A 22,176-nucleotide genomic window follows, 5' to 3' on the forward strand; every position below is an offset into this window, starting at 1 on the left:
TTTCTTTCTTTCTTTCTTTCTTTCTTTCTTTCTTTCTTTCTTTCTTTTCTTCTTTCCTCAGTTTTACAATTCGACTTCTAGCTGCTACTCAGTTTGCCTAACATGATACATTCTGGTAGCCTTCTTACATTGGCTGCCTATATCTTTAAAACTAATGAGACCCAGCTGGTAGCTCTCTTTTTTCTTCATTTTTTTTTTACTGTGTTTCTAGCAGCTGTTGCTCTCAGCCCAGCATGGATCCCATGAACTTGAACCAGTGAGAGGGATTGGGAATTGCCCTTCTTCTGCTTTTCTGTTTTTCCTCTGGCTGGAAATGTGGGCCTGGGAGTGTTTGTTTTTGCTTTGTGTTATTTGACCTCAGTTTTCTGTGACAGAAGTGATCGTCAAACCTGTGTAAAAATTAGATTAACTAGGTAATCAATAAATAAAGTAAGGCATTTATTCAGGGTCAAAGAATTGCAGTTTGGAATAATGCACTATCTTACACAGGGAAGTTCAGTGAGGGAGGTTAAAAACCAAGGTTATATATACAGTCAGAAGGTAGGTGTGGTTAGACAGATGGATGGAACAGAAAGAAACTCACAAGTTATTTACTGCAGCCTAATAGAACTTTCCTAGAAAAATCTTTGAATCTGTTTTGGTCACTTCTAGCCAACAAAGGCAGGCCACTAACTGTGACCCTAGCCAGGGTCAACTATAGGAGCAGCAGAATAGCTGAATTGCAGGAAAAGAGGACTTGCAGAAGTGTCTTTGGAGTTTCTCTGTCAAGAAAAGGGGGCAGTTAGAAAGTACTGGTCTCAGCAGAGTTTCCCAGGAGTTTATTTGGAGGTGATTAGAAATTGCTAGTCAGAACAGGATGGGGGCCCTAAGTTTCCCAGGGATTGACATGATCTTCATCTAACCAGCAGTTTGAACCATGTTAATCTTGGGGTCAGGACTGCAAGTGGGCTAGTGTTGCAGCCAGCAAGGTCAGCATAGAAGCCCTGAAAAGCTAAGGTGCCCAGGACTCAAGTTGAAGGTGTATTTTGGACTTGGTTTGAAAACAGAATTAAACTATGAAGTGAATCCCCTTCTACTCCCCAGGGACTGAAGTGGTGCAGAGGGAGAGGGGGATTATGCCACCCATTTCTTGAGAGGAGTAAGCTTATATATTTTTTATTATCTTTTTTAAATTTCTTCTTTGTAAAAGCATGTCAGGCAAAATGAGCATGCAAAAGTCTAGGCTATATGACAATGAGGCTGTGTGAGATGAAAAAATTCAGAGTCTGAGATCAGAAAAGGGTCTTTATTCTTTCTCATGAGAAAGGGCACTGCCCCTGTCACTCAAATGGTGTCTGCCAGGGTGTGCAACATGTGGAAGCTCTTCAGCTTCTCTTGTCCTGATCCTAACTCTACCTCTAACACCTGTCCTACTTCACCATTGGCTGGTGAGGCAAGCTCACAATCTTTCTAATTGGTGCAAAGCAGTTTCATTCCTTCATTATGTATTTCCTTTCACCAAACTTGGAAGTACCCAATGAGAAGTGGACTAGTATGGTTTTCTTTCAAATTACCTCATTTCTGGGAATTCATGAGTTACTGGTTAGATTGACCTGGTTTACAAAGTGTGGAGAAGAGATGGGAATGTAACAGGGAGCTAAAAGAAATGAGGAAACCTCACTGTGAGTCATCTCTTACAAGGCCCTGAAGGACTTCTGCTTTAGTAGGAGGCCACTTTACAAAGGAAAAAAAAGCCATTCTAGGAGTAAGAGAAAAATGTCTGTTTTAATATCAATCTCTCATATGTTTCCATGTTATTAAGCACAACTAGCTTCCTGAAGAGCACTATATGTCAGGCACCAGTCTTTAAACATTAAAGCTTATATTCATGCCAACAGAGAAAGGGGGTCTGGGACTCCCCCCCCAAAAAAATAAATTAAATTTAACAGTGGCCTTCTGAAGAAAATGGCTATGCATGCCTTTTTTCTTTCCCTCCCATTAAAACTAAGTTCTTATACCCTATTGTAAGACAAACCAAAGCATGACAAAAACAAGCTTCTGCCACTCACAAATTTAGGAATTAAAGTTCAAAGTAAGTAATGTTAATTTCCTATACCCAGTTTAAATGATTACAGACAAAATACACACCTCTTCCTTCTCAAATCCACTAACAATAAGAATCCTGTTTCTGGATTCATTTAAAGGTAATAAAATTTGTGTGGCAATTTTCTCTGGAAGGTTACTGTTTGTTTTTGCCTCTCATCTGGAAGTACCCCTTCTTTGACTTTATGAGGATAGATTCATATTTCAAGATAGTTGTTCTAAATCATTATCTCTAAATGCATGAGACATACTGATATGCATGATGCTGCACAAGATTTTTCAGACAGAGGTGCTTAGTCTTTGGCAAATGATATCATTAGAAATAGTTTTCATCTAGTTTTAGAGTGTGGCATTTGCTGTTGTTTGTCCTTCTTGAAGATGACCATGAAGTCAGGAAGCTGATGCCATGATTTGCAATTGAATGGAATTGAAGAGAGGGAGGACTCTGCAAAGTCACCAGTCTCGCCTTCTCCTGAGCCATCTGGGTCCAGTGGCAGGATATAGATCAGGATTGAAACTATCTCTGTACCCAGACCCCAGACCCAAATTGGACAATTTACGCTAAAGGATCTGTCTCCACCCAGTTTATACAAAAGGGTTTTGTCTCAGCCCAAGCTTGACTGAATGGAATTCACCTTAGACCAGCCCAAGCTTAATTGAATGGGATTCACCTTACACCACTAGAGATTTCTTGTAGGGTTAGGTGGGGTTTGATAGAAGGGGTTAGCTCTATCTTCTGAGACTGAAACCTTGAAATGATAGAAAAAGGGTGAATTCTACATCTCCCCAAATCATTAGTTATTAATAATCATCTCTCTCAAGAGTTTTGCTTGTGCCTGACTCTGACCTCATTCCTCCTAGAAACGAAACAACCAGAAGCATTGGAGTTCCCACAAAGACAGATATTGAAAACTTTGTGTGGAGGTAAACTGCTCTTTGCAGTCATAGAATCTGGTTAACCCTGAAACCTTTTCTAGTGGGAGAGGTAACTAGGTGGCAAAGAAAGCTTAAAGAAAGTCTGACTTTCTTTTGTTCTCACTTTTCCATGCATATTTGAGTCCTGAGGGGATGGATTATAAGGACAAAGAAAAAGAAACCCAGAGGCACACTATTGATTTCTATTTCTGACCTAAAAGCCCAAGCCATTATAGTCTAGGCTGGCTGTTTTTGACACCCATCTCCGTGGGGCTTCCTAAATTAGATAAAAAGAATTTAAAGAGGGCCTATGCAGGATGGGATATTTCACCTTGGCTTCTGAATAAAATAAAATAAGGAAGGAAATCAGAGCAGTATAATGCAGTGTATGGGGCACTGTTTTGGAGCTGGAAAGACATAGGTTCAAGTATTGCCACTTATATGTGTAACAGCCTGTATAACAACAATACAGAAATAATTTAACCACTCAGAATTCCAGGCACTTTTCAAAGAATATAAATTATCAATGAATTGAAGGTGTACATAGTGGAAGTATTTTCTATCAGCAGGAAAGAGGAAAAGATTGTCCAGAACCATTTTATGATTTTGAAGGAAATGACAGTTCATTGTATTATAGACTTAAATCTGGAAGGGATCTTGTAAATCAGCTAGTCTTTTTGGCTAGCAGAGGGTTTTTCCCTCATTCGCATGTGATGACACTGGCTTAGCACACTTCCTTACAGGGTTGTTATGGAGTTCTCATGAGATAATCATTCATGTAAAAGTACTCAGGAAACCTTAAAGCCACACAAATAATCTTCTGGAACAATGTTTTCATGATCTCATGAATGTGGCTGTTCTGTCCAGTGATCAGATCAGGAGCCTTCTAAGCCTTCCCAACCCATGTGACTCTTATCCACATCTTTGATCAAATCCTTTCCCTGGGGGATGAGAGGCAGGAGGAAGAAGAGGGAAATAATCCAATGTTCTCAGGGCCCTCCATGCTCTCTCATGACATAACAAGGATGCTGTTAGATGATGCTGGCCGTCCATCTGTCACCTCTCATTCTCACCATGTGATATCCTAGCCTCCTTCTTTTTAGATCATATATCTTAATAACACCTGTCACTCAGGTTCAAGTTGTGTCATACCAGTTATCTGCTATAGCCTATACAAACCTACCATGTACATCTCCATGGTCCCCAGAGAAGTAAACATGGTTTTGCAAGATTGGAATGTTCCGTGACTTATAGCCAGGTGACCACACCAGCAAAATTGTAATATAAAAAAGATGGGCCATTTTTTGCCCCCCTGGGAGATGTTTGATATCAGTAAAGGGGCTTTGGGCTACCCAGCATGCTTTGTTTCTTCTGCTTATAAGGGATGATTGAATTTTGTTTCCACAGAAATCATACCAGCACAATTTACCAAACCTAAGGAGTCATGCCTATGGCTTACCTGATTGGAGAAGGAAACAGTGGGGGATGTTGAAACTGCCTTTTAATCAACATATCTAAAAGCAGACTCCCCTTCTTTTGTTCTTTTTCCTTTGTAAAAAAACAAAAACAAAACTGTCAGACCAGGTGTGGCTCACCAAGAATGAGATCCATTGACCCAGAAGCTGTCTTAGATAATGGCCCTTTTTTTTTTTTTTTTTTTGCTTTTTGGAGAGCAATTGGGTTTAAGTGACTTGCCCAAGGTCACATGGCTAGTTTTGTGTGTGTGTGTGTGTTAAGTATCTGAGGCCAGATTTGAACTCAGAAATGGCACTCTTCTTATGGATATCCTGGACAGGAATCTTCAACTCACAACTTTTGTCAATTCTCTTAGCAATGGAGAAAATTCCCTTCTCACACTATGGATGAAGCAAACACACTGGGATGAGACTAAAAGCATTTTATGGCTTTGCATTTTCTTTATTAAATAAAATATAAAGAAGAAGGAAGAAAGGGGGAAGAAGAGTTGAAATGTGGAAATGAGAGATGTAAGCAGGGGAGTAGACCCATATGGGGATGGGGTTTAGGTGTTTTCAGACAGGATATGAACCCTGAAATGCCTCACCAATGGGATGTAGGGAGGAAGATTCAAATCAGGATGGGTTATAAAAAGCTTTGTAACTGTCTGAAAGGGGGTATCTCCTTAGGAGTCACCTGGGCTCCTGCCATATCTGGGAGGAGAATAATTAATAAAATCTTTCCTTAATTCACTGAGGGCCATGCAAAGTTTTTTGGTAATAGGATTATTTCTCATGTGCTTAATTTGCAATGTTGTGTTAAGTCCATTGTAGAATTTCTCTCCTTCTTCAAGTTCTTCAAGAAGTGTTAGAATATGACCTGCAATTATTTAAATGGTAATCTTTCTACAAATACTTATGATGAGCAATATAATGCAATACCCAATGACTCATGATATACAAATGAAAATTCTTATTCTCATTGTTATTATGATATTTGGTTCAAAGCCATTCATGAGATATTCATGTTTAATTGTTAATGTATGATGCCTATATTCTATATGTCAGCCAAGTGGACTACTTTCTATTCCCTGAACTTGGTATTTTACCCCCCTCCCCCAATTCTATGTCTTTGCATAGGCTGTGCTACATTTCTGGAATATTCTCTCTTTTTACCTCTACCTCTTAAAAATCACCAGCTACCCTCAAATATTAGTTCATGTGCCATTTCTATGAAAAGTCTTACTTGATTTTCCCACTGCCCACCACTGGGAGAAGGAAGTTTTATCTCCCTTTTCTTCAAATCAGCAATGCTTTGCAGTGTACTTTCTGTACCTTTTCTTTCCCCTAAATATCATGTAAGCTCCTTGAGGGCATGAACTTTTGTTTTATTTTGTGTTATTTTGTCTTTGTTTAACCAGAGAGCATTACAATGCCTGGACATGGAAGGTATTTGATGAATACTTGTTAGATTGGATTGAATTGGATCAGTTCATCTATGAAAAACATATTGATCATGATACATTGTAGGTGTTTGCCTAAAGTGCTTTCTATATTATTTTAAAATCATAATTCACATAATCAGTTTTCTTCAATAACATTCTGATTTGTGGCAGTGTCAACAGAGTGTCTTCAATAAAAATGTCTGGATGGGAACAAAGGGCAGAGGAGGAATTTGGCAGTATGGGTTGTTCTCTAGCCATCTCTCTCACTCTGGGAATTAGAAGTTCTGTATAGAAATGAGTTTGCTTCTTCCTGTTACAGCTGAGTAGGAAGTGAGAGAGAACAAAGCAAATGGAATGATTTTCAATGTCGTGTAGTCTCAGAATGAAACTATTGTCTGAACTGCTTTCACAATCAATAACTGGATGTGAAATAGGCTCACCAAAGTCCCACTGCAGCAAGAGTCATAAGAGGTCTGGGTTTAGTATATTGACTATTTGGATAAAGTATAATAAACAATAAAAATGAAAGGCAGCATAGAATATGGAATAGTAGATAGCAGCATGGTCATGTGATCAGGAATTCCCATCCAAGACCAATATTGGTTGTGTGACCAAAAGCAGTCATGTATCTTTTCTTGGCACCCAGACAAATCTATAAGACAAGGTACAAAAGATTTACCAAAGTTAGAGAAAGGAGTTTCTGTACCTAAAGTCCTGCACAATGATGAAATTATATCTATAAATAAAAATAATATAATTATGACTAGTAGACATTTATAGCACATTTTAAAGTTCTCAAAATACTTTACACATATATTATCTCATGAGATTATGACAGTGAGATAGCACATTATGTAAAGATTATTTTCCAGGGCAGTTTTGATTATGAGAATACTGTCATGTATCCTAAAGAGATCATGGTGAATAGAAGGACTGCCACAAGATGGGAAATGCTTTTATTTTTTTTTTTTAATGGAGCAAAGATCTTGACAGTCTGGAATCATGGGAAAAATCTAATAAGAGAAAACTTAATAGGGGTACATGTAAAGCCTTACACTTGGATTCAAAGAATCAGATGAGGACATAAAGGTGTTTGAGGGACTAGCTAACAGTCAATTTGCGTGAAAAAGTACTGGGCATTTTAATTATACAAATCCAGTATCAGTTGACAGTGAGACACCACCTCCCAAAAAAAGGTAATGTGATCTTAGATTACCTAATAATAGCTAACATTTATGTAGAATTTGAAGGCCAGCAAAGTGTTTAGCATGCTTTATCATAGCTGATCATCACCACAACCCTGGGGAAAATGTACTAGATATGTATTTTATGCCCATTTTGTAAACGAGGCAATTGAGGCAGAATCTAGCAAGAGTCAGAAGCAAGACTTAAACCCAGTGCCCATGGCGGCAAACTGAAAATATTGCTGGATTTGGTATAAAATAATCTACATGGAAATCCTGGCTCTATTTCTTATTTCTGTGTGATCTTGGACAAGTCATATACCCTCCCAGGGCTTCACATAATTCATATATAAATTGAGAGCGTTGGACTAATGCTCCCTAAAGATTTTTTTGTGTGTGCTCTAATGTAAAATTTCTAGTAGAATGCTGTCCTAGGATCCCTCTGCCCTTTGCTCTGGAATGAGAATACTGGCCTTTGTAATGGGAATGCAAATTTGGAAGATCTTCCCTGCCCCTAGGCTAAAGTGCACCTGGAGCCTGGGGTGGGAGGCTTGTTTTTCAGTAGATACTTCTTGATTGGCCAGTGAGTCAATAAGGTTGTTACACCTGAGCCAGGAGAAAGCTATATAAGCTCTGATGTGTAGCTTTGTTTTGGGGCTCACTTTGAGAAGTGTTCTGTGATTTGATCTGGATTCTGGGAAGCAGTTGTCCGGAGCCCCCCGTCTTTGAAAAACCCAGATGTTGATTGGGTATGGATGTAATGGTTGGACAGTTTGGAAAGCTGTCTACTTGATCTGTTTCTGTCTTGATAATTCTGCCTGTATACTTTGAAGTTCGGGGTGCTGACCTTTTTCCCCTGAACAAGGTAAACGATATATGTCTGACTGATTAAAGTAAGCTTGTTAACCCATTTTGAGTTGCTTTCCTTTATCAAAGCAGATCCAAGAACCTGTGGTGGCAGCAAACCCTGAGGATGCTTGGGGTGCCTGCTGCTACAGCCTTTCCAATTAAATTTTGAAAAATCAAGGAATAGTCTTTACAGTGAATTTGTCAAGGAAAATTCTTTACCTATGGCACGCTATGGGTTTGAATTTCCTCATTCTCTCTTTAAAACAAAGAGATGAAATCCAGCCAGTGATGACTGACAGGCTTTTATAAGAAGAAATTATGTTGTCAATTACATTGGATCCCAGAAAATATAAGAGAATTTCAATTAACAGATTTGTTTTGGTACAGTTTTATTTTTTTGGCCTTTCCAAAACTCACCAGGGTAATAGTGTTTCAAATTCATAGGCTGAACAAGCATTCAAATTTTTACAGGCAGAAAGAGAAAATCAATCATTAAACATCTAATAATGTTATTTTAGGGCCCACAAATCCTGACATTTTAAATGAACAATATTTGCGCTGCCTGTTCTGTGTTAATTTTATCACTTCCTTGTCACCTCCATTTTCTTCCTTTCCTCTTTGCCTATAAAAATCTTTCTAAGATTTGTCAATGCTGTTTTGGTTATTAAATCACATGTTCTATTTTCAGTTATCCCTTGACATAGTTGTGAAGAAGGAGTCTTCCCATGTAAAATCATGTTCTTTAAATAATGTTAAATAAGGTTTTTCAATATTTAAAGGCAGCTATTTGCAAAGCAAAGATATGGTCTGCCATGAAACAGTTCTCCCTAGCATTTTGCATGGGCTGGATCACTCACTTAATTGTCCAACCACCAAGTTCTCTATCACATCAGATAAGTTCACCTAGTAGGAGTAACCTCCCAGCATGTTCAGTCATCACTGATTAATTTATTTGTTCAATAAGTAGAATATAGTTATAGAGAAATTTATCAGATCTCAACAGGGAATCAGAGACTATCTGAGTAATGCCTCCTTGAAGATAAAAGGATGTTATCACATAAAGAATTTTCCTAGGTTCCCTACCTTACAGGATATAGCTCAGTTTCTAATTATCACTGACTATACTAAATACAGTCCACTTTTCTCCTACCTACTATGTACAAGGCTCTATGCTTAATATGAGTCATGCAACAAAGAAAAACAGTCTCTGCTCCCCAGAAATTTATTTTTAACTGGGCATTATACATGAATAGGTATCATCACATGTAAAATGAAATGTGGAAAAAGGAGAAAAACAGACCAAGTACAAAACAAATGAGACGAATGAGGGATTGTGTTGAGCTGAAGAGATGATGAACGACATACTGGAGGATGTGTCATCTGAAGGGCCTGAAAGGAAAAGAAATATATCAAGAGGGAGAGATGAGACAGGACTATATTTTAAGTAGAGAATAAGCCTTGCATTAATGAACCTAGGAAGCACAGAGCATATTGAGTTATAGAGTGGCTACTCATTCAGTTTGGCTGAATAGAAGTCTAGATCTGACTTTATACAGAAAGATAATTCAGGAATGATCCCCACATCAATAATCCTGTCTGGTAAACTAAAATATAAAAGTAATTTCACTTTCAGTAGTGTTGTTCAATATTCATCATGCCCAGTGTCTTCCAATTATTTTCTCAAGCACAGTTTTCATGAGTTATATATGATAGACTTCTGGAAGTTCAGAGACTTTGGACCCTCTCAATTCTTACTCATGAACTCTATGTCCAATATATCTTTTCAGCATTGTCATCTGTAACTACCTTTTCATTTTAGTAACCATGTATTTTTTATTTAACTTAAATGGTTTAATTAAGTTGTTCCTACATCCTTCTACAACAGATGTTTCTGTAAAAGCTGATCCCCCTGACTCTTACTATCATCTCTTCCTAAATATCTTTTGTTTATATATTTCATTCTGTATATGCTTACAAAAGTACATCCCCCCCAAAAAAGAATCAAGCCTCCCTCAAAGCTGGAATAGTTTTTTTTTTTCTTTGCCCCTTTTTATTCCCAGTTCCTGACATAATGTCTGACACACAGTGGGGAACCTAATAAATAACTGTTGAGTGACTGATTCATTGCCTGAAATGCTAAGAATAAGATTTTGGTAGCTTTTTTTTTTTGCAAATACTTATCACAAACAATATAATACAAAGTAGTCAAATATCACATGAAATAATATTCCTTGTCATTCTTTAGTGAATAATAAATCTAATTCCCCTACTTTTCTTTTTTTTTTCCCTTAGCCTCTCTAAAGATAACCTGTGAACTAGCCTTGCATTTATCCATGACTTCCCATTTGTCTTTTTCTTTCATTTATTGTGACAATATCAAGATCTATAGTATCTAATTCCTTACATATCATTTCCTATTGATCATTGGACAAATATTTGACATTGAAGATATATAAGGAAAGGTAAATTTCCTTTTGTTAAAGTTGAGAATTTAAAAATGAAACCTTTAAAAATTGACTGTTTAAAAGAATCAACTAGAAATTTTCTTCTGTTCACATTAACTCTCAAAAACTCCCCAAAATAATGTTCCAGCATTAGAATAATTACTTCTGTCTCTATAAGGAAAGAATTAATGAAGACAATAAGATAAAAACATATTTAAAACAAAACTGTAGAAAGTTAAAAACAAAGTAACAGAAAATAATTTGAAGGCGCAAAGGGAAAGTAGAGTATAAGTAGTTAGATAACTGAAAAAGGGGGAAAATAAGGAAAGAATTAGATAATTTAAAGAAGGAAATACATATCTATTAAGTTAAATGAAATTGAAAAAAAATTTTAAAGGGTGAGAAATGAAGGAGAAGAGTTATGAGTGATAAGAAGAGAAGATGGTAAAGGCAGGGACTCACCTGAATTTTCCCCCCAAACCCTCCAAATACCTTTAAATAAGACTTTAAACAAATTCTAAAGTGGCATAACCCACAATTTTCCAAGACAACTTAGAAGGTCAGCAGGAAAGATCTGTCTGAACAGGGTGAGAGAGGAACAGAATCCAGCCTAGGCCATACCAGCAAACCAGGAATAAGCTTCTAGGCAACTGAATCAGTAGTAGCAGTAGTGGTTGCCAAAACAGAGAAAGAAAATTATAGACCAATTTCCCTAATGAACATTTTTGCAGAAATTTTAAATAAAATATTAACAAAGAGATTACAGCAAGTTTCAACTAGATAATAGACCATGACCAAGTGGAATTTATACAAAAAATGCAGAGCTGGTTCAATATTAGGAAAACTATCAGAACTTTTGACCATATCAGCAAAACTAAAAGAAATCATATGATTATCTTGAAAGATGCAGGAAAAAAGTTTTTGACCAAATACAGCACCCATCCCTATTAAAAACACTAGAGAACATAGGAATAAATGGAGTTTTCCTTAAAGTGATAAGTAGTATTTATCAAAAACCATCAGCAAGCATTATCTGCAATGGGATTAAGCTAGAAGCTTTCCCAGTAATATTAGAAGAGAAAAAAGGAAATCCACTGTCACCACTATTATTCAATATTATATTAGAAATATTAGTTTTAGCAATATGAGAAGAAAAAGAAATTGAAAGAATTATAAGTCAATGATGAAACAAAGCTATCACTCTTTGCAAATCATATGATGATATACTTAGAGAATCCTAGAGAATAAATTAAAAACCTACTTGAAATAATTAAGAACTTTAGCAGTTACAGGATATAAAATAAACCCATGGAAATCACTGGCATTTTAATATATTACTAAAAAAAGCCCAGCACCAAGAGATAGAAAGAGAAATTCCATTTAAAGTTAATGCAGATAATATAAAATGTTTGGGAGTCTATCTGCCAAGACAAGCTCAAGAACTATATGAACACAATGACAAAACATTTTTCACGCAAATAAAGTCAGATCTAAAGAACTGGAAAAATATCAATTGCTTATGGGTTGGACAAGCTAATATAATTAAAATGACAATTTTACCTTAATTAATTTACTTATTCAGTGCCATACCAAACTACCAAATATATAGGACTAGGAAAAATAATAACAACATTGATCTGGAATTAATGAAAAAAAAAATGCAAATGATGGTAGACTAACTGTACCAGATCAAAAAGCTATATTATAAAATATTATATTTTAAATAAAAAGCTAGATTATAAAATATTATATAATATTATATTTTAAATAAAAATTATATTATAAAATGGCAATCATCAAAACTATTTGGTACTGACAATAAAGTGGTGGATCAGTGGAATAGATTGGGTACAAAAAACATGGGAGTTAATGACTATATTAATCTACTGTTTAATAAACACAAAACCATCCTTTGGGGGGAAAAACTCATTATTTGACAAAAATTGCTGAAAAAACTAGAAATTTGGAACTAAACAGTTGAAAAATTTAAAATTGTTTCTATATATAATTAGGAAAATAGAAAATATTAAATAGAAAATGTTATTAGAAAACCCTTTGATTTAAGGCAAATTAAGAAAAAAAAATTATAGGAACAAAGTACTCTTTTCTAAAGAGAAAGTGAAACAGAAAAAAAATCACAATTGAAAAGAAAAAATACTAAAATATGAATTGAGGAAAGTATATAAATATATAATAAACTCAATGCACATGAATTAAAAAATCCAAAAAAAGAGAGTGACATTAAAGAAGAAAAAAGTTCAGAATCTTTTCCATAAAAGAAAAACAAATAAAAAGCAAGATTTTGTACCATGTGCTAGGTCAATTAAAAAAAGCAGGCATTACTTTTTTTAAGCTTTTACTTAGTATTTTATTGTTCCCCAGTTACATCTAAAAACAATTTTTAACATTTGTTTTAAAACTTTGAATTCCAAATTCTCTTCCTTCTTCCCTCCCCACCCCATGCTTCCTCATTGAAAGGGCAAGGAATTAGTTATAGATTATACATAGGTCACCATGCAAAACATATCTATTAATAGCCATGTTGTGAAAGAAAACAAAAATAAGATTAAAAAAAATCTCAAGAAAAAATATAGTAAAAAAAAATTTTCTTCAATCTGTATTCTGGCACTATTATCTCTTTCTCTGGGAATGGATAGCTTTTTCACCACAATTCCTTCAGAGTTGTCTTGGTTCATTATATCGCTGAGAATAGCTAAGTCATTCACAGCTGATCATCTTACAATATTGCGCTTACTTTTTACACAGTACATTTCACTTTTTTCTCGGTCCATTGCAAGCCTTTCCAGGTTTTTCTGAGAGAATCCTACTTATCATTTCTTTTAGTACAATAGTTTTCCAACATAATCACATACCACAACTTGTTCAGCCATTCCCCAATTGAGGCATCTCCTCAACTTCTAATGCTTTATTTCCAGAAAAGAGCTGAAAAACAAGCATTTCAAACAATTTATCTGACAAAGCACAAACAAAAATATGTAATATAAATTTATAATAACAACAAAATTCCATGATGCTAAAAAGAATTATAGAAAGCAAATTAATTTAATTATTAAAGATACATGTTCAATCTGCTTTAACATCTAAATTCACAAAGGAAACATTTACCTATTTGCCTGATGCATTTGGATATTTTAACATTCCGCCCCCCTCCCCCCCAGTTTTGGACAAATGTGAACAGAAACATAAACAAGCTGATGCCACAGAATTGAAAAAATCACTGGAGAAACTAAAGTTAAAAGACTTATAGCAAATGGAACTACTAAAGAATGCCTTCTTTTTATTATTAAGCATCATGTGGAACTTTTTTCAAAAACCATCCACACATTAAGACACAGAGATATTTCAAATAAATGTAAATAGACAGATCTAGTAGGCATATCTGTGTAGAGAAAAATGGACTTTTAAATAAAAACTAATCAAATCAGGGTACATAAACAATAGACACAAACTCAAATTATGATATTAATCAAATCACATAAAACAAGTTAGATAAAAGAAAATCTGACATAAACAATTGATTATGTGAAAGACATAATGATGAAAATATGTATGTATCTGAATTTCTGGAATGAAGCTAAAACAATCTTGAAGAGAATAATCATATCCTTAAAAGCTTAAATGGGCAATATGGAAAAGGAAAGTATTAAGGAAGTGAATATGCACTTTTAAAATTTAGAAAGTAAATAAACTGAAAATGACACAAGGAGATTAAAATTTTAGGAGAAATAAATTGTAAAGCAAAAAGTTTACTGAAATGATAAAAACTACAAGCACTTAGCCAATCTGATTAGAAAGAAGATAGTACAAAGTTAAATCAATGAAATACAAAATGGATGAGGTAAAAATCACAACAAAAGCAGTAGAAAGAATTTCAAAACCCACTTTGTATAATAACAAATTAGAGAATGAGAAACATATACATTACCTCAAAATATGAAATCACCTAACTCACAGAAGACCAACTACAAATCTCAAATTTTTCAATCTTAGAAAAAGAAATAGGAGAGGCTACAGAACAAAGAAAATGTATGCAGTGGGGTGGTGGAAAACATTTTTTAGTCCAGATAGGTTTATGGGAGAATTCGATCAAACTTTTAAAGAATAATTAGTGCCAATATTATAAAAATACCAGTTAGTACTAATACTATGTAAATTATTCTCAAAAACTGAGAAAGAAAAAATGATCAGACTCCTTGTATGAAATAAATCTAGCCCTTATAGCTAAACTAAGTGAAAATTAAAAAAAAAAAGGACAACTATGGACCTTGGATTAATAAGTATTGAAAACATTTTTAAATAAAATCCTTTCAAAAAGACTGTGGCAATTAATCCCAGAAATCATTTATTGTGAGCAAATTGGATTTCCCCCATTAGACCATAAGCTCCTTGATGACAGCATTTATCTTTTTTGTTTGTTTATATTTGTATTTCCAGACTTAGCTCAGTTCCTGGTACATAGTCATTGCTGAATAAAAGCCTGTTGACTCGATTCAAGTATACCAGGGATGTAATAATGGCCAAACATTAGGAAAACCATTAACAAATCATATCAAAAATAAATAAAACAAATCAAATGCTGTCTGAAAATATTTATCTTTAATATCTTCTGCCCTTCTATCCTGGAAATCTGCCACTGTTACAGCAGAAGGAGATGTGGAACACACAGGATTAAAGGCTGTTTTGTAGTTTTCTTCATTTTGTGGGTCCTGAAAGCTAAAGAATGATCCACTAAGGTCTCTGTCTACTGAAGATGGTCTTCCCATACTTAGCTGGGGCTTGAAAATCATATAGAGTATGTTGTTCTGTACCTAGTCTTGCCAGAATTATAAAATTTATAGAATTTGGACTCTCTAAAATAGCTTTTGAGAACTTGAGGTCATCTCCACACTTTGAGCCTCAAGTTAGAAGACCTGTCTGAGTTAGAATCTGACATCTGACAGTGAATGAGCCCAAGCAAGTCACTCAACCTCTTTCTGCTTCAGTTTCTTCAGCTATAAATTGGGGATAATAACAGAATCTACCTCACAAAATGGCTATGAGGATCAAATGAGACAACATTTATAAAGCATTTAGATTGAACATTGATACTCATAAAGATGGTTAAAAAAATATAGGTGCTTAATAAATCCTTTTTTTTCTTCCTCCAAGAAAGAGAATTTGGTTGGGTGGATACAAACTTGCTCTTCTGGAACAGGAGTACCAGCTATATCTCCCAGAATAGATTAAGATTTATTATAGATTAGTATTAGATTAAGTATTATTACTGGCTTTCCCATATTTACATTTTTATCCATCTCAATTGATTAGACCCAAAGCAGGGTCTACATTCCTTTTCGTATTCTAGAAAGTACCTATCCTTAAACCTTGCAAGTTATGGACAGTTCACAAACATACTGATAAGGAACATTTTTTTTAAATCATTTTTTTCCCTTTATGTACCAACAGCCTAAAAAATTTACCCTGTCTCTTAATGATACATCAGACTAATGATGTTCATTAGGGTACTCCGAGAGGTCATTTGTTCCAGAAATGCTCTATAATCTGGTGCTCACGTAGCATATAAAAACTTAGGATGTCCCTGAACTACAGAGCTGATAGAGGGTCCAAGTCATATCCAACCTGATGCTTAACCCTGAGAGAACCCTGTCATCCTCTGGGACAGAGTAAAGAGCAGCTGATTTCAAATCATGTTTCCACATCTTATGTGACCTTGGATAATTCATCTGGTCACTCTGGGCCTTAGTTTCCTCATCTGCAAAAAAAAAAATGTTGAACAAAATTATTTCTATACTTCCTTCAAGCTCTAGATCTAAGATTCTCTGAGCCTGTCAAAAGAGTCAGAGTATAAATCGTGTGCAAGAGGAATTCAGACCCAGGCTGCATCTTTACATTTTCAGGAAACATTTCATGCGAAATAAGATCCTTTGAAACCTCTACCTCTCTTTCATGAGGCACTGAAGGTTGACAGAGGCAACCCAGCATGATCTGACAGATGGTGTGTATCAGATGGATGTGTGGGGGAAAAAAGAAACAGAGTTATTCAATCTACTTGATTATAACTTTTGCACAAATTCTCTTTTAAGACAATTTTCCAGAGCACAGTAGCTTTTAAATTTTTTGGATCAAGGGTTCACTATTCCAATATTTTGAAGGTAATTGGCTAGTTAGATTGCCAATTATGTGCATGAGTAAAAGTGAGTGTCCCTAGTTGTTCTTGGTTCTAATTAAAATTGCTGGTTTGAAAAAATGAGTATAAGTCAATAAGGCAATGCAGTATCAGAGCTTCTTCCATTTTAATTTAACCTGGTTTTGTAAACTCTACTATTTCCAGTCAGGTCTTACTTTCTCACTTTATTTAGCCCTCATCTTAATCTAAAACAGCATTAGTTTAAATATTTTTCACTCAAAAAAAATGCATGAACAAGGCCTCTATCATTGCATGGGTACTGTGGGCATCATTAAAGAAAGCAAAGGAAAATTTAAATATGCAGGAATAATGTGATATTGGAATGTGAAAGTGCATTAAATCTATATTTCATAATACAGAATTATCCTTATTATTGGTTTTTATACATCTTACCTATAGAGTGCTTTATACTTTGCCAAGAGTTTTCACTACTATTTTGTAAATCATCTTTCATAACAATCCCATGAGAAAGGTAGGGAAAGTATTATTAATCTCATTTTAAAAATTAGTAAAGTGCAACTTGACTTCCTCAAGGTTATCTGACACAGTAATGGTGATGACAAGATCAGAAACTGTATTTTTTTTAGTTCTAGCACAAAGCTCTTTCATTAATATTCGGTATGCTTCCTAGTTAATTATGTTTTATGGGGGAAAATTTATATAGTTGTGTCAGACTGAATAGAGAAGATTCCCTTTGGACACATATTGATTTAAAAAACCACAAATTAACATTATCTGTGTTCTATTTTTATTTATTTTGTTAAACATTTTAAATATATTCCAATTATTTTCTAAGCTGGAGAATTTTGAATTTTGACATCTCTGATTTAGATGATAGCAAAATAGAATAGGGAATGACCTCTATTCATATATATAGGTAGAAAGAAAATCATGAAATCCAGGAAATTATTTCAAGAATTATCTTAAGGATATTACAGATCACAGATTACAAAATGAAGATATAGATTGGCAATGTCATGAAAAATTCATCTCTAAATAATTGTTAAATATGATTTCTATGACTAGAGATAAGGCATTGGAAGCAGATAGCTGCCTTGGTACAATGGGAATAGCCTTGGTTCAAGCAAGAATCAGTAGACTTAGGTTCTTGATCCATCTGCCACTAATAGACTGTGTTTCTTGCATCTTATAGCCTAACTTCTTTCATTCTCAATTTCTCTTCTATAAAAATAGGTGTATTGAACTATTATCAGAGATTCTTAACATTTTTTATAACATGGTTCTCTGTGGCAGTATTGTAAAGCCTATGATCTGCTTTTCATGGTAATGATTTTAAATGCACAAACTAAAATATGTAGGATTAATATAGTTATCAACATATTATAAAAATCATGGACCCCCTGAAATCTATCCACTGATCCTATTATGCATCCGTGCACCCAAGTTAAAAAAAAATCTCTTAACTAGATTGTTTCCAAGGCCCTTTCCTCTTCTAACATGATAGGATACAAAAGTAAGATGTCTTTATTCTTCTTTATCTTAAGGTCAATCCTAGCTTTAGGATACTCTAAGAATTCCCTTCCAAATCTCCAATTGTACATTCTGTCTGTTACTGCTATTTCTTCCTCCTAGCTCCTAGGTATTAGAATAGCTAGAGAGGCTACTTGTTCAGCTTCTGAGGACTCAAAAAGGCAATTAGTTCACAGCTTGATGTTATTCTTTTCTATACCCCTGTCCTTTAAGAATCATGAATCTGACTTATTTGAGTATTGTACTTACATTTCTTTGCCTCAGGATGTTCTGAGCTTTTATGGTGGACTCTTGCACTACTACACAAAGAAATATACTTGGCTCTAGGCTGCTCTTCTTTCTCTTCCTTTCTGTTAAAGGCAAAAGGGAAATAACTGTTGTAAAGTCTTATTTCCTGATTGCTTCTCTTTTAATTCCCCAGTCTGCAATTTCAGTGGGGCTACTTTTCTTCAAAATCCATTTCAAATATATTTGTGAAAACCTCTATTTGGCAGGCAGAATCCTATCTGAATTACATATTATATTTCTTTTTCCTTCCCTAATTATCCTTTTAACTTGTTTCAACTCTGGTTAACAATTCAATGTGTTGCCTATCAGGCTTCTTATATTAAAAAAAACAATTATCCTTCATTTTATATTGAATTATTTTAGCTTCCGATGCTCTTTTGCAATCATTCCAATTGAACCCAATTTAAGCCAATTTGCATCTCTTCCAGTTGTAGGAATGTGAGTTTTAAAAGTGATTTTAAGGATGTTTTTCCTTTTCATAAATACATTTCCTACCAGATAATAAAACTAACTAAAACATGCTTTGAGTATTAATGTCCATAATTTCAAGATGATCATGCTACAGTCTGGGAAGATTTTAGCCCTTATGCTCCTCTTAAGTATGAATCCAGAGGGATTAAGATTTGGACAGGGGTAGTTAGATCCAGGAAATAAAGCCAATCACCCAGGTATATTTAATGTGAAGGAATAGAGAAACAAAATATTAACTCTAGGTCATGTGAAATAACCTATTTTCCCAGGAATTCTAGATCACTTAGTCAGGCAACAGATGAACACATATTAAGTGCCTACTATATTCCAGGCATTATGCTGCATCCTTGGGAATACAGAGAAAGGCAAAAGACAGCCCTTGCTCTCAAGGGTCTCACAGTCTAATGGCAAAGACAACATACAAACAAAGATATGTATAAACAAGCTATATACAGGATAAATTGGAAATAATCAACAGAGAGAAGGCATGAGAATTAAAGGAACTGGGAATTAAGGGTTGCCAGGAAGCAGATATGAGGAGCAGGAAGATTCCATTCATCAGAGACAGACAGCAAAAATAGTCAGGAGTCAAGAGATGAAGTATCTTGTTCAAAAAATAGCAAGGAGATCAGTGTCACTGGACTGCAGAGGACATATTGTAGAGTAAGTTATGAGAAGGCTGAAAAGGTGGTTTGGGGGAGCAAGTTATGAAAGATGTTGAATGCTAAGCAGAGTATTTTATATTTGACCTGGTATTATGGAAGTGACAGTTAGCCACTGGAGTTTTTTAAATGTGTGTATGGTGGAGGAGTGACATGGCCAGACCTTTGCTTTGAGAAAATCACTTTGACTGCTAACAAGAGGATGGACTGGAATGGGGAGAAACCTGAGGTATGGCAGATTTACCAGCAGGCCATTACAAAAGTGCAGGCATGAGGTTATGACATACTACACCATGGTTATAGGAGAGAAGAAGAAGAAGGAGAAGGAGAAGGAAGAAGAAGGAATATACAAGAGATGTTACAGAAAATAAAATCAACAGAACTATTCTTTTTTTTTTTTTTTTTTTAAGCAATCAGGGTTAAGTAACTTGCTCAAGGTTATACGGCCAGTTATTTCTGGGTGTGGTGCTGAGTGTCTGAGCCCGGGATTCGATCTCCAGGTTGTCCCAACACTGGAGCCGGTACTCTTACTCGCTGAGCCACCTGGCCGCCCCTAACAGAACTATTCTTAAGGTAGAACATAGCCCTTAGGTTACATTTGCCAATCTTCCCATTAAACATTTATTATACAAATCAGAACAGAAAACAAAATCAACCCAACAAATTGGATAGTGGTGGAGGAATGATATAACAAAGAATCTCTAAGTGAGGAGTGAGGAGATCTTTGAAGATCTTTTGAGATCCAACAAGTTCCTTCCTAAGGAAAGGATAATTTTGCACTATTATAATATTCCTTAAATATATAGTATTCCTTAAGTTCTAAGTCCTACATTGTTCAAACTGGCAGTGAGGCATTGAGGAATGGGCAAGGTATGGGCACTTGATCATCGATTTTTAAAATTTTTCTTTAATGTTACTTTATGTTGTCAGTTCAACTCCAGCTTAGAGTTAATAATTTTAGATAACTAAATATCTCCATTTTGAAGGAGAAATTCCCTGACTACAACCCATAACTATTAATTCCAACTCCATATTCCTTCTATCCATTTTTCTTACATTCTCCCTTGCTGTCTGAATAATTAAGATGCTCTTATGACTTTGGTTGACCCTATGCCTCAACATAAAAAGCATTTTCTTGTAGGCTACTATTCCTTACAGCTTTAAAATCCCCTGTGAATGTCCAACCAGCACCAACAGCAGTTATTTTTGTTATCTTTCCTTGAACTCTGTGCTACATCAGCCAAAATATACCTATCCTGTTCACACTGCAGATTCAATACCATACTTTTGAAATAGATTTTCTGCAGATTTCTCATCTTCCACAATACCTCAAGGTATGGCACTTAATCTCCTTAGCCAGATTTCATACTCTTTGGCAATAGATTCATGCTAAAGAGGCAAAATTTGAAATTGTTTTTGTTGTGCTTGACATTAAGTTAAAGAATCAAGGGTTATTAGAACTTGAGGTGATCATCACAATTCCAGTGAAATATTATCATTTTGCAATTGTGAAAGAGAAGCCCAGGAAAAGCAAAATTAGATTGTGAGCTCCTTGATAAGTTGTTGTTTAGTTGTTCAATTTTGTACAATTATTCATGACTACATGGATGGGAGACCCTTCTGTCCTCCACTATCTCTTGAAGTTTGTCCAACTTCATGTTCTTTGTTTTTATCACACTATCCATCTCATACTCTTATGTAACCTGTTCTTTTTGCCTTCAATCTTTCCCAACATCAGGGTATTTTCCATTAAGTCCCACTTTCTCATTATGTGGCCAAAGTATGTATAATTCAGTTTTAATATTTAACCTTCCAGTGAATAGCCTGAATTAAGTTCTTTCCATATTGACTAATTTGATCTCCTTGCTATCAAAGGGACTCTCAAAAGTCTTCCACAGCACCACAATTCAAAAAACATAGCCTAAACTTTCTTTCTAGTCCAAATCTCACAACCATAGATTGCTACTGGAAAGACCATAGTTTTGACTATATTGACCTTTGTTGGCAAGGTGATGTCTCTGCTTTTTAGTATGCTATCCAAATTTGCCATGGCTTTTCTTCCAAGGAGAAAATCAAATGTCTCTTAATTTCGTGGCTGTAATTGCCATCTGCAGTGATCTTTGAGTTCAAGAATATAAAATCTGATTCTGCTTCCATTCTTCTCCCTCTATTTGACAGGAAATGATGGGACAAGTTGACAAGATCTTATTTTTTGTTTTCATGTTAAGTTTCAAGCCAACATACTTGTTTATTTTCTAGTGTATTCTAATATGTGAAATTTCTCCAATATCTGATTTGTATAATAAATGTTTAATGGGAAGATTGGCAAATGTAACCTAAGGGCTATGTTCTACCTTAAGAATAATTAGAGAAGCACCTTTCTTAACGCTTAGGAATTTTACTCTTGTGCCAGTGATATTTGAGGGGAACAAATAGGTATAAATCTAGTTTGTTGCCCCTCTTAGAGATTTTTGAGAGAATGAGTTAGGCACCCTTTTAGAAAATAGGGTTACAAAGACAAAAGTAAAACAAAGTCCATGCTACTGAGGAACATATTCCAGTTCTTCTTACTCCTTATAAGTAAGACAGAAGTTACCCTGATCTTTAATGCCCAAATGGACCATTCATCTTACATATGTGAATCAATGAGACTGATATTCTCAAGTGATAGGATTTAGGGAGT

The sequence above is a fragment of the Petaurus breviceps genome, unplaced genomic scaffold, assembly GCF_028583685.1.
Source record: "Petaurus breviceps papuanus isolate PSGF00001 unplaced genomic scaffold, PetGlider_PUasm1.0 90842, whole genome shotgun sequence".
In the NCBI taxonomy this organism is placed as follows: Eukaryota; Metazoa; Chordata; class Mammalia; order Diprotodontia; family Petauridae; genus Petaurus; species Petaurus breviceps.